At 47.8% G+C, this 18233-nt stretch overlaps 3 pseudogenes; all 3 read left to right on the forward strand.

Annotated features, from left to right (window-relative positions):
* Positions 1-64, forward strand: part of LOC141269056 (5S ribosomal RNA) — a 120-nt pseudogene extending 56 nt beyond the window's left edge.
* Positions 65-1000: 936 nt separating this feature from the next.
* On the forward strand, positions 1001-1119 carry LOC141269156 (5S ribosomal RNA; annotated as a pseudogene).
* A 621-nt stretch (positions 1120-1740) lies between these two features.
* LOC141268040 (5S ribosomal RNA) lies at positions 1741-1860 on the forward strand (annotated as a pseudogene).
* Positions 1861-18233: the final 16373 nt, after the last annotated feature.

Below are 18233 nucleotides of genomic sequence, written 5' to 3' on the forward strand. Positions count from 1 at the left end.
GCAGGGCTGGGCTCAGACAGTACTTGGATGGGAGAACTCCTGGGAGCACCGGGTGCTGTAGACCATTTTGATGACGTTTTGCCCTACGGCCCAGCTCGGCTAGCATGGAACGGCGCCTTGCCGGACACCGACATTAAGTAACTTAGATGATGGAAGCCCCAAGGCCTCTGAGCCAGTTGGCAGCTAAGTACGCTACCCTGCCGCCTTCACGCAGGCCTGACACCGAGCTCCTTGCCACGGGTAGGAGTGCTTATTGACTCCGCAGCTCGCCGTGTGGAAATGATGGCGTTAAAAGCACCTGGGGCCGTGAAGGTGCCAGGCTTTCAGCAGGTGCCCAGGGAAGGTTTTGGATGCCGGCCGCCTAGCGAGGGCCAGCAGAAGTAACATGTTTCTCTGAAAAGAAGCTTGTGTAACCAAGCCAGACGGCTAAGAGCTAACCTCAGTGCAAGGAAGGCAAGGAAGGTGCAGAAGGAATTGGGGAGGGGGGGTGATTCCTGCTAGGGCCCTGAAATCATAAAACAGGCAGGAGAGTCTGAGGCATGGTGATGGAGAGGTTGTAGGGGCAGATAGGGGGTGTTGTCACGTGCGAGCACGTGTGCATGCTGGCTTGTGTGTGAGAGTGCGCTTCCTAGGTGTGGAGCGCTGCGGACAGTCAAAGGGATTGTTCCCTTTCATTAAAAGTTAATCCCCGGCTGCAGGCTATTAGAAAGCAACTAACCGCTGTCTTCTCACCCTACACGGGTCTACCGGTGAATCTCGCCTCTGCTCCCGGCCTGTGGCATTGGCCGTGAAGCCGACGTTCCGTCGACAGCGCTGCAGCCGATCAGTGAGCTCAGCGGCTCTGAGTGGGGCGTTGTGTCTACAGGACCTTTTAAGGAAGCCAGCAAAAAAATTGAAGAGAAGGGAAAGCACAAAAGGACCTGGTCTTGCTGAGCACTGGAAACGGCAGCCGGCAGCCAGACGTCAAAGTAGAAAAGCAGCAAGAGAGAGCCTTGTCTCTGCCTACGGCCACACCACCTTGAACGTGCGCGATCTTGCTTGATCTTGGAAGCTAAGCAGGGTTGGGCCTGGTTAATACTTGGATGGGAGACTGCCTGGGAATACCAGGTGCTGTTGGCTTTTGCTTTTTCCTTCCTTCCACCAGCAGGGGGCACTCTCTTCTATGCCTTTTTTCCATTCCCTTTCACAAGTGCACACATTCATTCTCTTTTCTTTTTTTCATTTGCTTTCTCTCTTGCGCTATTTCATCTCTGCAAAATACCAGCATCCTTCTGATCACCGTGGGCCTCCAGCATTGTTGCTTCTTTACTTTTAATACTAGGCTCCTTTTCACCGGGACCAGCGTCTCCCGCGTGGCTGGAGGCAATCACCGGTAACCCCAAGCAGAAGACCTTTGCAGGCAACATGACCCTCAACCCTGAAGAGCAGCTCAAAGTCACTGGCAACCATCTCACCCTCTTCGTTCATTCACCCCTGGATGTCTCGCTCCGCCCCCAAGTTACGGGTCCAGCTTGCTCTTTCTGTCACATTACCGCGATGAAGGGTTTAGCCTGCAGGTGACCCTGCGCCGAGACATTTTTGAAGACACCTGATGCGGCGGGTGAATCACTGCTAAACAAACCACACCTGTAGGGACGGCACAGCCTTTGCATGGACCCTTCGGAGCCCGCCCCGTCACGGCCAGATTGCTCGCCACCAAGCGATCCTGAGAAAGGCTGGCCGGGCGATGAATCGAGTAGCATCTACTGGCCATACCACCTTGGATATGCCTGATCTCATCTGATCTCGGAAGCAAAGCAGGGATGGGCTTGGACAGTACTTGGATGGGATACCTCCTGGGAACACCGGGTGCTGTAGACCATTTTGATGACGTTTTGACCTACTGCCCAGCTCGGCTAGCATGGAACGGTGCCTTGCCGGACACCCACCTTAAGTAACTTAGATGATGGAAGCCCCAAGGCCTCTGAGCCAGTTGGCAGCTAAGTACGCTAGCCCGCCGCCTTCACGCAGGCCTGACACCGAGCTCCTTGCCACGGCTAGGAGTGCATATTGACTCAGCAGCTCGCCGTGTGGAAATGATGGCGTTAAAAGCACCCGGGGCCGTGAAGGGGCCAGGCTTTCAGCAGGTGCCCAGGGAAGGTTTTGGATGCCTGCCGCCTAGCGAGGGCCAGCAGAAGTAACATGTTTCTCTGCAAAGAAGCTTGTGTAACCAAGCCAGACGGCTGACAAAGAGCTAACCTCAGTGCAAGGAAGGCAAGGAAGGAATTGGGGAGGGGGGGGTGATTCCTGCTAGGGCCCTGAAATCATAAAACAGGCTGGAGATTCTGACGCATGGTGACGAAGAGGTTGTAGGGGCAGATAGGGGGTGTTGTCACGTGCGAGCACGTGTGCATGCTGGCTTGTGTGTGAGAGTTCACTTCCTAGGTGTGGCGCGCTGCAGACAGTCAAAGGGATTGTTCCCTTTCATTAAAAGTTAATCCCCGGCTGCAGGCTATTAGAAAGCAACTAACCGTGCTCTGCTCACCCTACCCGGGTCTACCGGTGAGTCTCGCCTCTGCTCCCGGCCTGTGGTATTGGCCGTGAAGCTGACGTTCCGTCGAAAGCGCTGCAGCCGATCAGTGAGCTCAGCGGCTCTGAGTGGGGCGTTGTGTCTAGAGATGAGCGTTGTTCTACTCGAACTGTTCGCCAATCTCAAATTAGAGCTGTTTTGGGCGGTGTTCGAGCCGTTCGGCGAACACGAACAATTTGAGAAAAATTCGGCTGTTCGAGGTTATGTTCGATAACTGTTCGTGCACCAAAATCATAACTGGATTTTTTCTCAGTAATGATGAAAATTAATGTTAATACGCAGTTTGAGTGTACAGCGGGGTGGGGGGAGGGGCAGGGGATGGATCTCTGCAGGAACAATGAAGATCTCCATTTTTTTTTCTCTTTCCCGCATTTGCAGTGGGGAGGTGCAATCTGTCAGCCTCTCAGCAGCGCACACACGGAGCGAAGTGCTTTTTTTCACACAAGCAAGGGCATGTGTCATTGGCAGTGTATGTCACATGTCCTTGCCCTATAAGACCAAGCCATTTTCCCCGTCGCCACCATTTTCTCACTGCTGCAGCTGCGTGTTAGACGGCACCGCTGTTGCTGTGTGCGCTATACCTTGTTAATTTCAAGCCAATTTTCGCACAAATCTACAGATAGCTTGGGAGTAGGGAATAGTTGTGATTGCAGTCCTTTTAAGGCTAGGTTACAGCATTTCCTACGACTTTTATCAGGCATGTCTGTGCTCTTAAATAGATAGATAGTGGGAGTAAAGACTAATTGTAATTGGAGTCCTTTTCAGGACTAGGTTACATCAGTTCCTATCAGTTTTTGCCAGGCAGGTCTGTGCCAGTGCTGTGCAAGTTTTTTTCACAGCATTTGGCTGAATCTAGCAAAGCTAATCCTTTTTGGCCTATTGCAGAGTGTGTTAGTCAGTGGAGTAGCCTATCTGTGATGCAAGATATACCACCTGTGTATAGAATACCAATTTTTTTACTGCACCTAGTGAAGTAAAATCTTTTGGGCATAGCATCATTCTATTAGTCCATCTATACTGACCTCCATCAGGTTGCAAATTGAATATAATTTTTTTCTGCATCTAGCTCTGAAAAAATATTGGGGTTCTAGCTGTGTGTGGGACTTGTTCTATTAATCCATCTATACAGACCTCCATCAGGTTGCAAACTGAATATATTTTTTTCTGCATCTACCTCTGAAAAAATATTGGGCTTCTAGCTGTGTGTGGGACTTGTTCTATTAATCCATCTATACAGACCTCCATCAGGTTGCAAACTGAATATATTTTTTTCTGCATTTACCTCTGAAAAAATATTGGGCTTCTAGCTGTGTGTGGGACTTGTTGTATTAGTCCATCTATACTGACCTCCATCGGGTTGCAAACTGAATATATTTTTTTCTGCATCTACCTCTGAAAAAATATTGGGCTTCTAGCTGTGTGTGGGACTTGTTCTATTAATCCATCTATACAGACCTCCATCAGGTTGCAAACTGAATATATTTTTTTCTGCATCTACCTCTGAAAAAATATTGGGCTTCTAGCTGTGTGTGGGACTTGTTCTATTAATCCATCTATACAGACCTCCATCAGGTTGCAAACTGAATATATTTTTTTCTGCATCTACCTCTGAAAAAATATTGGGCTTCTAGCTGTGTGTGGAACTTGTTCTATTAATCCATCTATACAGACCTCCATCAGGTTGCAAACTGAATATAATTTTTTTCTGCATCTACCTCTGAAAAAATATTTGGGCTTCTAGCTGTGTGTGGAACTTGTTCTATTAGTCCATCTATACTGACCTCCATAAGGTTGCAAACTGAATATATTTTTTTTCTGCATCTACCTCTGAAAAAATATTTGGCCTTCTAGCTGTGTGTGGGACTTGTTCTATTAGTCCATCTATACTGACCTCCATCAGGTTGCAAATTGAATATAATATTTTTCTGCATCTAGCTCTGAAAAAATGTTTGGGCTTCTAGCAGTGTGTGGGACTTGTTCTATTAGTCCATCTATACTGACCTCCATCAGGTTGCAAACTGAATAAAATTTTTTTCTGCATCTACCTCTGAAAAAATATTTGGGCTTCTAGCTGTGTGTGGGACTTGTTCTATTAGTCCATCTATACTGACCTCCATAAGGTTGCAAACTGAATATAATTTTTTTCTGCATCTACCTCTGAAAAAATATTTGGCCTTCTAGCTGTGTGTGGGACTTGTTCTATTAGTCCATCTATACTGACCTCCATCAGGTTGCAAATTGAATATAATATTTTTCTGCATCTAGCTCTGAAAAAATGTTTGGCCTTCTAGCAGTGTGTGGGACTTGTTCTATTAGTCCATCTATACTGACCTCCATCAGGTTGCAAACTGAATATATTTTTTTCTGCATCTACCTCTGAAAAAATATTGGGCTTCTAGCTGTGTGTGGGACTTGTTCTATTAATCCATCTATACAGACCTCCATCAGGTTGCAAATTGAATATAATATTTTTCTGCAACTAGCTCTGAAAAAATGTTTGGCCTTCTAGCAGTGTGTGGGACTTGTTCTATTAGTCCATCTATACTGACCTCCATCAGGTTGCAAACTGAATATAATTTTTTTCTGCATCTACCTCTGAAAAAATATTTGGGCTTCTAGCTGTGTGTGGGACTTGTTCTATTAGTCCATCTATACTGACCTCCATAAGGTTGCAAACTGAATATATTTTTTTTCTGCATCTACCTCTGAAAAAATATTTGGCCTTCTAGCTGTGTGTGGGACTTGTTCTATTAGTCCATCTATACTGACCTCCATCAGGTTGCAAATTGAATATAATATTTTTCTGCATCTAGGTCTGAAAAAATGTTTGGCCTTCTAGCAGTTTGTGGGACTTGTTCTATTAGTCCATCTATACTGACCTCCATCAGGTTGCAAACTGAATATATTTTTTTCTGCATCTACCTCTGAAAAAATATTGGGCTTCTAGCTGTGTGTGGGACTTGTTCTATTAATCCATCTATACAGACCTCCATCAGGTTGCAAACTGAATTTATTTTTTTCTGCATCTACCTCTGAAAAAATATTGGGCTTCTAGCTGTGTGTGGGACTTGTTCTATTAATCCATCTATACAGACCTCCATCAGGTTGCAAACTGAATTTAATTTTTTTCTGCATCTACCTCTGAAAAAATATTTGGGCTTCTAGCTGTGTGTGGGACTTGTTCTATTAGTCCATCTATACTGACCTCCATAAGGTTGCAAACTGAATATAATTTTTTTCTGCATCTACCTCTGAAAAAATATTTGGCCTTCTAGCTGTGTGTGGGACTTGTTCTATTAGTCCATCTATACTGACCTCCATCAGGTTGCAAATTGAATATAATATTTTTCTGCATCTAGCTCTGAAAAAATGTTTGGCCTTCTAGCAGTGTGTGGGACTTGTTCTATTAGTCCATCAATACTGACCTCCATCAGGTTGCAAACTGAATATATTTTTTTCTGCATCTACCTCTGAAAAAATATTGGGCTTCTAGCTGTGTGTGGGACTTGTTCTATTATTCCATCTATACAGACCTCCATCAGGTTGCAAACTGAATATATTTTCTTCTGCATCTACCTCTGAAAAAATATTGGGCTTCTAGCTGTGTGTGGGACTTGTTCTATTAATCCATCTATACAGACCTCCATCAGGTTGCAAACTGAATATATTTTTTTCTGCATCTACCTCTGAAAAAATATTGGGCTTCTAGCTGTGTGTGGGACTTGTTCTATTAATCCATCTATACAGACCTCCATCAGGTTGCAAACTGAATATAATTTTTTTCTGCATCTACCTCTGAAAAATATTTGGGCTTCTAGCTGTGTGTGGGACTTGTTCTATTAGTCCATCTATACTGACCTCCATAAGGTTGCAAACTGAATATAATTTTTTTCTGCATCTAGCACTGAAAAAATATTTGGCCTTCTAGCAGTGTGTGGGACTTGTTCTATTAGTCATCTATACTGACCTCCATCAGGTTGCAAATTCAAAATAATTTTTTGTCTGCATCTACCTTTGAAAAAATATTTGGCCTTCTAGCAGTGTGTGGGACTTGTTCTATTAGTCCATCTATACTGACCTAAATCAGGTTGCAAATTGAATATAATATTTTTCTGCATCTAGCTCTGAAAAAATGTTTGGCTTTCTAGCAGTGTGTGGGACTTGTTCTATTAGTCCATCTATACTGACCTCCATCAGGTTGCAAACTGAATATAATTTTTTTCTGCATCTACCTCTGAAAAAATATTTGGCCTTCTAGCTGTGTGTGGGACTTGTTCTATTAGTCCATCTATACTGACCTCCATCAGGTTGCAAATTGAATATGATATTTTTCTGCATCTAGCTCTGAAAAAATGTTTAGCCTTCTAGAAGTGTGTGGGACTTGTTCTATTAGTCCATCTATACTGACCTCCATCAGGTTGCAAACTGAATATATTTTTTTCTGCATCTACCTCTGAAAAAATATTGGGCTTCTAGCTGTGTGTGGGACTTGTTCTATTAATCCATCTATACAGACCTCAATCAGGTTGCAAACTGAATATATTTTTTTCTGCATCTACCTCTGAAAAAATATTGGGCTTCTAGCTGTGTGTGGGACTTGTTCTATTAATCCATCTATACAGACCTCCATCAGGTTGCAAACTGAATATATTTTTTTCTGCATCTACCTCTGAAAAAATATTGGGCTTCTAGCTGTGTGTGGGACTTGTTCTATTAATCCATCTATACAGACCTCCATCAGGTTGCAAACTGAATATAATTTTTTTCTGCATCTACCTCTGAAAAAATATTTGGGCTTCTAGCTGTGTGTGGGACTTGTTCTATTAGTCCATCTATACTGACCTCCATAAGGTTGCAAACTGAATATAATTTTTTTCTGCATCTAGCACTGAAAAAATATTTGGCCTTCTAGCAGTGTGTGGGACTTGTTCTATTAGTCATCTATACTGACCTCCATCAGGTTGCAAATTCAAAATAATTTTTTGTCTGCATCTACCTTTGAAAAAATATTTGGCCTTCTAGCAGTGTGTGGGACTTGTTCTATTAGTCCATCTATACTGACCTAAATCAGGTTGCAAATTGAATATAATATTTTTCTGCATCTAGCTCTGAAAAAATGTTTGGCTTTCTAGCAGTGTGTGGGACTTGTTCTATTAGTCCATCTATACTGACCTCCATCAGGTTGCAAACTGAATATAATTTTTTTCTGCATCTACCTCTGAAAAAATATTTGGCCTTCTAGCTGTGTGTGGGACTTGTTCTATTAGTCCATCTATACTGACCTCCATCAGGTTGCAAATTGAATATGATATTTTTCTGCATCTAGCTCTGAAAAAATGTTTAGCCTTCTAGAAGTGTGTGGGACTTGTTCTATTAGTCCATCTATACTGACCTCCATCAGGTTGCAAACTGAATATATTTTTTTCTGCATCTACCTCTGAAAAAATATTGGGCTTCTAGCTGTGTGTGGGACTTGTTCTATTAATCCATCTATACAGACCTCAATCAGGTTGCAAACTGAATATATTTTTTTCTGCATCTACCTCTGAAAAAATATTGGGCTTCTAGCTGTGTGTGGGACTTGTTCTATTAATCCATCTATACAGACCTCCATCAGGTTGCAAACTGAATATATTTTTTTCTGCATCTACCTCTGAAAAATTATTGGGCTTCTAGCTGTGTGTGGGACTTGTTCTATTAATCCATCTATACAGACCTCCATCAGGTTGCAAACTGAATATAATTTTTTTCTGCATCTACCTCTGAAAAAATATTGGGCTTCTAGCTGTGTGTGGGACTTGTTCTATTAGTCCATCTATACTGACCTCCATAAGGTTGCAAACTGAATATAATTTTTTTCTGCATCTAGCACTGAAAAAATATTTGGCCTTCTAGCAGTGTGTGGGACTTGTTCTATTCGTCATCTATACTGACCTCCATCAGGTTGCAAATTCAAAATAATTTTTTGTCTGCATCTACCTCTGAAAAAATATTTGGCCTTCTAGCAGTGTGTGGGACTTGTTCTATTAGTCCATCTATACTGACCTCCATCAGGTTGCAAACTGAATATAATTTTTTTCTGCATCTAACTCTGAAAAAATATTTGGCCTTCTAGCAGTGTGTGGGTCTCATTGTATTAGGCCATCTATACCAAGCTCCACCAGCTTTTCAATTAATAATAATTTTTCGCTGCATCTAGCCCTGAAAATAATTTTTCTTCCCAATAGTGGTAGCAATAGAAATATGGGGCGCGCTCCTGGCTTACAAAAATATACGCTTCATAACAAAAAACACCAGCTTAGCGCACTGCATTAATAAGATGGCATCATTGTCTCTCCCAGTGCTAGGCCTACTACCCAGGCTAGCATTCCTGTGCCTAAAACACAATGTATGGGTCCGCGCTAGCCACTATGCTGAGTGGTCTAAAGCTGCTGCTAACGCTTTATAACAATTCAATTGGCAGATTTTCACAGAGCTCTTCCACAATGCCCACCCATCGGGACAACAGTTGCCCACCTTCCCTATGGGATCTAGTGGCGAATAGTTGATGCCATTAATCAGAGCGTCAGTTGCCCCGTCGACGTGGCAAGCATACGGTAAGGCATGGGAAGAGTGGACACGACTAGTAGCAGGCAGACGGGTTGACCAATGTGAGGGGCATATCAGGGGCGTCAGCGCAGCGGTGTCTGACCGGAGTAGCATTTCACTTCCAACTACTGAATTGGGGAGATGTGACAAAGATTCATCATCAGACAATCCATAAAAGGGTGGAAAAGGGGTCAGCCAAGTCAGGAGTGTAGACGTCCCGTCCCGTGTCACTAAAACTGATTTCTCACATCATATCCCTAACACCATTAACATGACACTCACAATTTGAAGCAACACTACTGTCTACTGCATTTGTGATCGCCTTCTTCGGGGCGCTATGCATAAGCGAATTAGTCCCTCAATCCAAAATTAGCACCAGTGGAGGCTTATTACACCAGGACGTAGTCATAGGCAATAATGCAATACGTCTACGCATACACAAATCGAAAATGGTTCCAGCGGGCAGGGGCACTTGGGTACTTCTACAACCCACAAACGGTACACTGAGTCGGGTAACAATAGTAAAACCATATCTAACCATCAGATCACAAAGTAATTTGTTCCTATCACACATTGATGGGACGCCATTATCAAGATACCAGTTCCAAGCTATATTTAATAAATGCATAACATCGGCAGGGAACCACCCCAAAGATTACGGGACACACTCATTCCGCATAGGCGCGGCCACAGAAGCAGCAAGAGCAGGACTGTCAGAAACGGAAGTTCAGAGGATAGAGAGATGGTGATCCACGTGTTTGGCAAGATACATAAGACCGGACTTGTTATCCTAACGTGGTTTGTTTCTTTTACAGGTGACGCTAAGCCAACAGTGTGGGTGATAGGCCACTCGTATATATATTGGGCAGATTAAAGGGCGAAAGTCCGCCCAGGTGGGAGGAAATTAGAGTTTCATAACACATATTTCAACTGGAGAGGTATTAGAGGCCTGCTATGGCCACAGGTACTAATGGAGGTAATCAAGGTAGGGAGAGAGGCAAGATGTCTGGTCATCTTAGTTATACAGGCCGGGGGAAACAACCTAGGTCATCACAAGAGCGCATAACTAATGGCAATAATGAAACTAGACACTGAGCGCTTCAGAGAATTTTTCACAAAACTAGCTATAGTATGGTCAGAGATTGTGCCGATAGCGGTATGGCAAGGTGCGCGAGACATCACGGCCATCGAACGGACAAGGCGGGTAATAAATATTCGGATGGCAAAATTTAGAAGAGACAGAGGCGGTGTAGTGGTACGACACCGACAACTGGAAGGAGATAAAGCAGGCCTCATACGGCCCGACGGTGTTCACTTAATGGATATTGGACTGGACATATTCCTGTCAGGACTCCAGGACGGAGTGGAACAAGCGTTAAGAGTGATGGGTGGGGGTCAGAGTCCTGCATACGAGTACGCAGGATCCTCCGTGGCCTGGAAATAGAAAGGACATGTTGGAGAGTTACACTTGTTGGCCAAGTTGCCGGAGTGGAGACCCAGGGCATGCTGCAACAAGCTGAATTATTTTAGAAATAAAATGTCTTTCTAATGGAATGAGTATAAAGAGTTAATAAAGCTGTGACCGATCCTCACCCATCCAGTTGTAAGAGTTACATTATTGTATTGTCAAGGAAAGGGGGGCGGTAGGGGGGCTGAGCGTCTGGGTTTGGTTGGGGGTCCCCACAGTCTGCCTAGGCTAGATGCATTTAAAAATTCTTATTAGATACACAGGCGGTGCAGCTTGCTTCGCAGCTGGGCTACTAAGCCCAAAGTATTGCCTAGGCTAGATGTAGTTAAAAATTCTACGCTGACTAGCAGACACTGAAGATTTGGAGCAGACCTCTGAGTAAACAGCTCTTCAGACTCAATCATCTGTGTTACCCCAAGCCATAGTGTATGTAGTTTCTTACAGTTAAAAGGGGGGGGGGAGCGAACCAACCCACCTGGAATTGACGATGCCAACGTCACGTAAGACACAGCAAGGGGACTCCAAAAAGAGTTTCCATTTTTTCCCAAAATTGTGGCACAGACACCACTTAACCCTAGAACGCATACCTGGGGCCTCGCAGTCCCGCCCTGTTAATTGTTTTCTATTTTCTGCAAGATTACTTTAGTTAGGATTTTGAAACTCTAGGTATTCTTCATGTATATAGTTGTTTGTCATTTGAGTTTGAGTTATTCAATGTTATTTGCACACGGGCCTAAAAGGCCCCAGGTATATGAAAGTGTAGATTTTTATGGTCATGCGTTCTAGGGTTAAGTGGCATCAATTGCCCCACAGTTGCTTAAAACGGTTGGTGAGGTGATATTACCAAATCCTCAAGCTTTTAGCCTCCCAAGGATAACACAGGATTAGAAAAGTCCTTGCGAATCCATGATTTGTTCATCTTTATGAACGTGAGTCTGTCTACATTCTCAGTGGACAGCCGCGTGCGCTTATCTGTCAGCACACCATCAGCAGCGCTGAACACACGTTCAGAGAGAACACTGGCTGCAGGGCATGACAAGATCTCCAAGGCGTGAGTGGCGAGCTCCGGCCATTTTTCCAGATTGGAATACCAAAATGAGCAAGGGTCCAGTGACACAGTCATGGCTTCGATGTTCACTTGGAGATACTCCTGCACCATCCTCTCTAGGCATTGACTATGTGTCAGACTTCTTGTCTCCTGTGGCCTTGCAAAGGATGGTCTAAAAAAGTGGTGAAACGATTTCACAAAATTGCTGTTACCAGCAGATACTGTGTTACTGTTACGGTTTGAGTGATGAAGACTCGACAGTCCCGCGGTTGGCAAGTTAGAACTGTGAGATTCACTTCGTGCACCACTGGTGTTTTGTGGAAAAGCACATGTAAGATTCTGCAACAGCGTCTGCAGATACTCCTGCATGCGTCAATCCCTTTTTATGGCAGGAATTATTTCGGCAAATTTACTTTTGTACCGGGGATCTAAGAGTGTGGCAACCCAGTAGTCGAGATTACTTCGAATTCTGCAATCTGAGGGTCATGTTGCAGGTAGTGCAGCAAGAAGGCACTCATGTGTCTTGCGCATCCAGGAGCACCAAGTCCTTGTTGTGTTGGTAGCGAGGTAAGAATCATGCTTCTTTCCTCTGCCCTCTCCCCCCAACCTCGCACAACAGAAATGTGATCAAGGTCTCCCTCATCTGATGAGTCTTCCATGCCCATCGCCAGTTCATCCTCCACTTCTTCCTCGGCTCCTGCACCTTCCTCAACAGTTTGTCTGCTACCATGCGCCCTGTTTAATCCCTCTCCCCCACCCTCCCATGCCTGCCTCCTTGGTGCTGCCAACCGTCTGGACCTTGGAGATGTTATCCCTTCCGCATACGACTCCTCCTCTACTTCCTCCACCTCCTCTTGTCCGACCACCTGACTCTGAATTCTGTTTAATGTGTGCTCCAGCATGTAAATCACCTGAATTGTTATGCTGATAATGGCATCGTCGTCAGCACTAAACATCTTCGTCGCCATTTCAAAACTGTGCAGAAAGGTGTGTGGCGCCCCTGAGGGTGCAGTCACCACAGAGTTACTGCATCTCACCCAGAGGTGTGGTATCTCACCCTCAGGTAAGGAAGGCGTATGGCTCGGGACCCTAACACCTGCATCCAACACATACCCGCAGTGGGGTTAGGGCGAGATTGCTCCTAAGGGAGAGCACAGTCCCAGGTCCCTAGCTGGTGGGAGGATCCTATGTAGTGGGTGCTTAGGGGAGCAGCTTAGGGGAGCACATGACAGGGAGAGTATAAATAGGAAGCCATCTTAGAAAGAGCAAGCCAGTCAGAGGAGGAAAAGTGACAGGAGCAGAGGCTCGGCATGAGCTCTGCTCCGGAGGCGGGCCTAGCCTGGGAGGCCCAGGACTGAAGGAGAGAAGAGAGGAGTGGGAGCAGGAAGGCTCCAGGAACCGAAGGGACCCTAGGGCTACGGGCGGTGCAGAAGGCCACCTGTACTCCCGCTGCTACCAGGAGGTAGAGGGGTCAGGCCAGATAAGGGGAACCGGTCCCTCAACTAGAGGAGAAACAGCAAGGCTCAACTAGAAACCGGAGGCTGCAGCATTTCATGTACTGCAGGCAAAAGTCCACACCAGTCTCACTAAGAAGGTAGCCACATAGGACCCAGGGGACGGAACACAAGTCGCCCGCCAAGGCCCGAGGATACCGGATAGAAGTGTCACTGGGTGTGAGGTGCAGGGAGAAGGCCAGAGAAAGGACACACAGAAGGGGGTCCTGCTAAGTACTCCGGAGCTATCTGGGGGTGGACTGAGCCCCTCACTGAGTACGCACAGCACGACGGGTGAGATAACTCTGGTACCTGTAATCTGGACTGCAACAACTGTGAGTAAAGATCTTGGGACTGCATCACACGGACTCTGTGTTCATTACTGACTCCCTGCACTACAACCACCATCATCCACCCACACTGCCCTGAAGCTACACTCTTCCTGTGGTGAGTAATAATACCAAAACCACCAGCTTCAGAGGACTGTTCCGCAGCGGCGGCCCCTTTGGCCGCACTCCACAGGTGGCGTAGTCGGACATTATAAAATCCATATATACAAATTACCGTTGGATTGACCGCCCTGGGTCACGGACCGGGTCACCGCCACAGTGACTACAACCCCCAGCGTCTACCGGCCCGGCTCCGGGTACCCCACGGCCCAGGGGGCACGTCAACTTCATAGGTCCCTGATCTGAGACCACTCCTGCTGTGTGATTTGCCCCACCTCTGGATCTCGTTGGCCCAGGCTATACGTCAGAAACTATTGCATCAGGGCTTGTCGGTGCTGCCACAGTCGCTGCAACATGTGCAGAGTTGAATTCCACCGTGTCGGAACATCGCATTTCAGCCGGTGAACTGGCAGGCCCAACGACTTCTGTAGAGATGTAAGTCGTTGAGCTGCGGGATGCGAACGGCGGAAGTGAGCACACAGCGACCGTGCCCTCTGCAGAAGGCCATCTAGTCCGGGATAGTGGGCTAAAAATTTATGGACAACCAGGTTCAACACGTGAGCCATACAAGGCACGTGTGTAACATTGCCCCGGCGAAGGGCCGCACCCAGGTTTGCAGCATTGTCGCACACGGCCTTCCCTGGTTGCAGGTCCAGTGGAGACAACCATTCATGAAATTGGGTCTCCAGAGCTGACCACAAGTCCTCAGCTGTGTGACTCACATTTCCCAGACATTTCAAAGTAAACACTGATGCCGTTGAGCCCTGCTGCCAGCATAGTAAGGAGGTGCACAGTTAGAAAGCAGGTGGCATTACCAGACAGGCTTTGGGTGCAGGTGGAGGACCGAGAGGAGGTTGAGGAGGCAGAAGCAGTGGAGGAACTTCTAGATAAAGAGGATTGACGTACAACTCGCGGGGACGGCAAGACTTGGACAGCAGCCCCTTGTCCTGCTGTCACCATAGTTACCCAGTGCCCTGTCAGCGACATGTAACGCCCCTGTCCAAGCCTACTCGTCCAAGTGTCTGCGGTGAAATGCACCCTGTCACACACAGAGTTTCTCAAAGAAGCGGTGATGTTGTGTGCGACATGCTGGTGGAGCGCAGGCACACCTTTCTTTGAGAAGTAGTGCCGACTGGGCATCTGGTACTGGGTGTAACGGGTCTGGGAGGCGGAACCTCTGGGCTACTATACAAGGGGGCGGTCCTTGTAAGGGAGCGGGTGGCGACCAGGCAGGCAGTCACAGCAGGTGACCGGGACAGTCTCTAGAAGAACGGGCAGGAGGTCACGGCAAGTGACCGGGGCAGTCTCTGGATGAACGGGCAGATGGTCACGGCAAGTGACCGGGGCAGTCTCTGGGTGAACGGGCAGATGGTCACGGCAAGTGACCGGGGCAGTCTCTGGGTGAACGGGCAGATGGTCAAGGCAAGTGACCGGGGCAGTCTCTGGGTAAAGGGTTGGTACGACCTGTGGCGGCTGATGGTAGACGTGAGCTCCCAGGTGAGCAGGCGAGAGTCTCTGGATAAACAGGTAGTCACAGCATGTGACGGCGGAGCCTCCAGGAAGACCAACAGACAGGCGGCAGATGAGCGCTCCCAGGTGAGCGGGCAGGAGTCACTGGACAGGCAGGTGGTCACAGCACGTGACGGCAGAGCCTCCAGGTAGGCTAGCAGACAGGTAGCAGATGTGCGCTCCCAGGTGAGCGGGCAAGCTGGTCCATAGACAGACTGACAAGAGTTGGAAGGCAGACCGTCGGACCTCAGGCAAGCAGGCAGGTAGTTGATGTGCGCTCCCAGGTGAGCGGGCAAGCTGGTCCTTAGACAGACTGACAGGAGTAGTAAGGCAGACCGTCGGACCTCAGGCTAGCAGGCAGGTAGCAGGATATCAGGCAGGAATTAGACAGCAGACTGGCAGGAATCTGGCAGGTATCTGGCAGGTAACTGGCAACGGGACCTGAGGGCTGAAGCAGAGTAGTGAACAGTGCTACAACATTGCTCGGGCACCTCCATTTTGGAGGAGGTGCCTTTTATATGGGAGGTCCTCCGGCAATTGGCCGGGGACTCCTTAGGACGGCGCGCGTGGTCCCTTTAAGAGAGGGGGAGCGCGCGCGCGCGCGCCCTAAGCACACTGCCGGGGAAGGAGCGCGTGCCGGAAGCAGCGGGGAGAGCAGCGCTGGAGGAAGCCGCGCCAGGAGCGGGGAGGTGAGAGGGACGGCGTCTCTGCCTAGAACGGGGCAGAGACGCCGATGCTACAGTACCCCCCCCTTTAGGCCCCCTCTTTTTTTGGCCAGAAAGAAATTTCTCAAGGAGAAGCGGGGCGTTGATGTTCTCCCTGGGTTCCCAAGTTCTCTCCTCAGGACCAAACCCCTTCCAATCTACCAGAAAAAAGGTTTTTCCTCTTACCCTCTTGGAGGCCAGAATACTCTCTACCTCAAAGATGTCATCAGCGGAAACCGGAGCAGGAGGGGCACCTGGATTTTTGGAAAAAAAGTTAAAGACAACGGGTTTGAGGAGAGATATGTGGAAGGAGTTGGGGATCCGTAGGGTGGCCGGGAGTTTTAATTTGTAGGCCACAGGGTTAATTTGCCTGAGGACTTCGAAGTGGCCGATGAATCGAGGACCCAACTTGTAGGAGGGTACTTTGAGCCGCACATGTTTGGATGAGAGTCAAACCTTGTCTCCCGGACGGAATTGGGGCAGATCCAGACGTCTCTTATCAGCATATCTCTTCATCCGCTCAGAGGAGAGAAGAAGAGCGGACCTGGTGCTCTCCCAAATAGTAGAAAATTCGCTGACAAGAGACTCCGCAGCAGGGTTGTCCACAGAAACGGAGACAGGAAGTGGAATCCGGGGATGTTGGCCACCGACTATAAAGAACAGGGATTTGGAAGAGGACTCGCTCTCATGGTTGTTATATGAGAACTCGGCCCATGGTAGGAGATCCACCCAGTCCGAGTGGTGAGCATCAACGAAGTGCCGGAGGTAGCTGGACTAGATCTGATTGATCCGCTCCACTTGACCATTGGACTGAGGGTGGTAAGCGGAGGAGAAATCCAGGGTAATGTCCAGCAGCTTACATGTGGCTCTCCAGAAGCGAGAGGTGAACTGAACCCCACGATCCGACACGATGTGGAGGGGCAGACCATGGAGACAGAAGATGTGGCGGATAAAGTCTTTAGCCAGCTCGGGTGCAGACGGAAGACCAGGCAGGAGAATGAAGTGGGCCATCTTAGAAAAACGGTCAGCGACAACCCAAATGACAGTGCAACCGGCAGAAACTGGAAGGTCGGTGATAAAGTCCATAGCGATGTGTTGCCAAGGAGCAGCAGGTACGGGAAGGGGCAGGAGATGGCCGGCAGGTAGATGTCGGGGAACTTTGTTACGGGCACAGGATGAACAGGCCGTGACGAAGTCTACCACGTCCTTACGCAGGGTAGGCCACCAGTAATGCCGGGTAATAAGTTGGAAGGTCTTCTTTTGGCCAGCATGGCCAGCTAGTTTAGAAGAATGTCCCCAGCGAAGAACCCTCTCCCGATCTGGCACAGCTACGAACGTCTTACCGGGTGGAAGACGAGTCAGATCCAAGGGGGCCACATTCATCACCTTGGAGGAGTCGATGATGTGCGTAGGTTCCTCCTCTTGATCGGAGGACAGGAAGGACCGGGACAAGGCATCAGCTTTGACGTTCTTGTCCGCCGGACGGAAATGAAGAATGAAGTCGAAGCGGGCAAAAAACAACGACCACCGGGCCTGGCGAGGATTGAGTCTCTGGGCATTTTGGAGATATGCCAGGTTTTTGTGATCCGTGTAGATAATTACCGGGTAGAGAGCCCCTTCAAGCAGATAGCGCCACTCTCCCAGTGCCAATTTGATGGCTAGCATTTCCCAGTCTCCAATGGAGTAGTTGCGCTCCGACGAGGAGAAGATTTTGGAGAAGAAGCCGCACGTTACCATTCTCCCAGTAGAAGACTTCTGGGTGAGCACCGCTCCAGCTCCGGAAGAGGAGGCATCAACCTCCAGGTAGAATTGTTTATTACAGTCCGGACGGTGCAGGACGGGAGCAGAGGCGAAGGCTTTCTTTAGGGAAAGGAAGGCCTCCTCGGCTTCAGGCGACCATGTTCTGGGGTTAGCCCCCTTATGGGTAAGTGCAGACATGGGAGCAGTCCGAGACGAGAAGTGTGGGATGAAAAGACGATAATAATTAGCGAAGCCCAGGAATCGCTGTATCGCCTTCAAACCTTCAGGACGAGGCCATTTTAGAACGGAAGAGAGCTTCTCGGGATCCATTTGCAGACCTGTTTGGGAGATGACATAGCCCAAGAACGGAAGGGAGGTCTGATCGAAGAGGCACTTCTCGTATTTGGCGTAAAGGTGGTTCTGCCGAAGCCTAAGCAGGACCTGACGAACATCCCTCCGGTGTGTGGGGAGATCCGGAGAGAAGACCAAGATATCGTCCAGGTATACCACTACGCAGGAGTACAGGAGGTCACGGAATATGTCGTTGACTAGTTCCTGAAAGACCGCGGGAGCATTACAGAGACCGAAGGGCATCACAAGGTACTCGTAGTGACCGTCCCGGGTATTGAATGCCGTCTTCCACTCGTCTCCTTGACGGATACGGA

Source organism: Phyllobates terribilis, unplaced genomic scaffold (genome assembly GCF_046119375.1).
Source record: "Phyllobates terribilis strain yellow unplaced genomic scaffold, ASM4611937v1 Scaffold_4__5_contigs__length_816908805, whole genome shotgun sequence".
NCBI classification, from domain to species: domain Eukaryota; kingdom Metazoa; phylum Chordata; class Amphibia; order Anura; family Dendrobatidae; genus Phyllobates; species Phyllobates terribilis.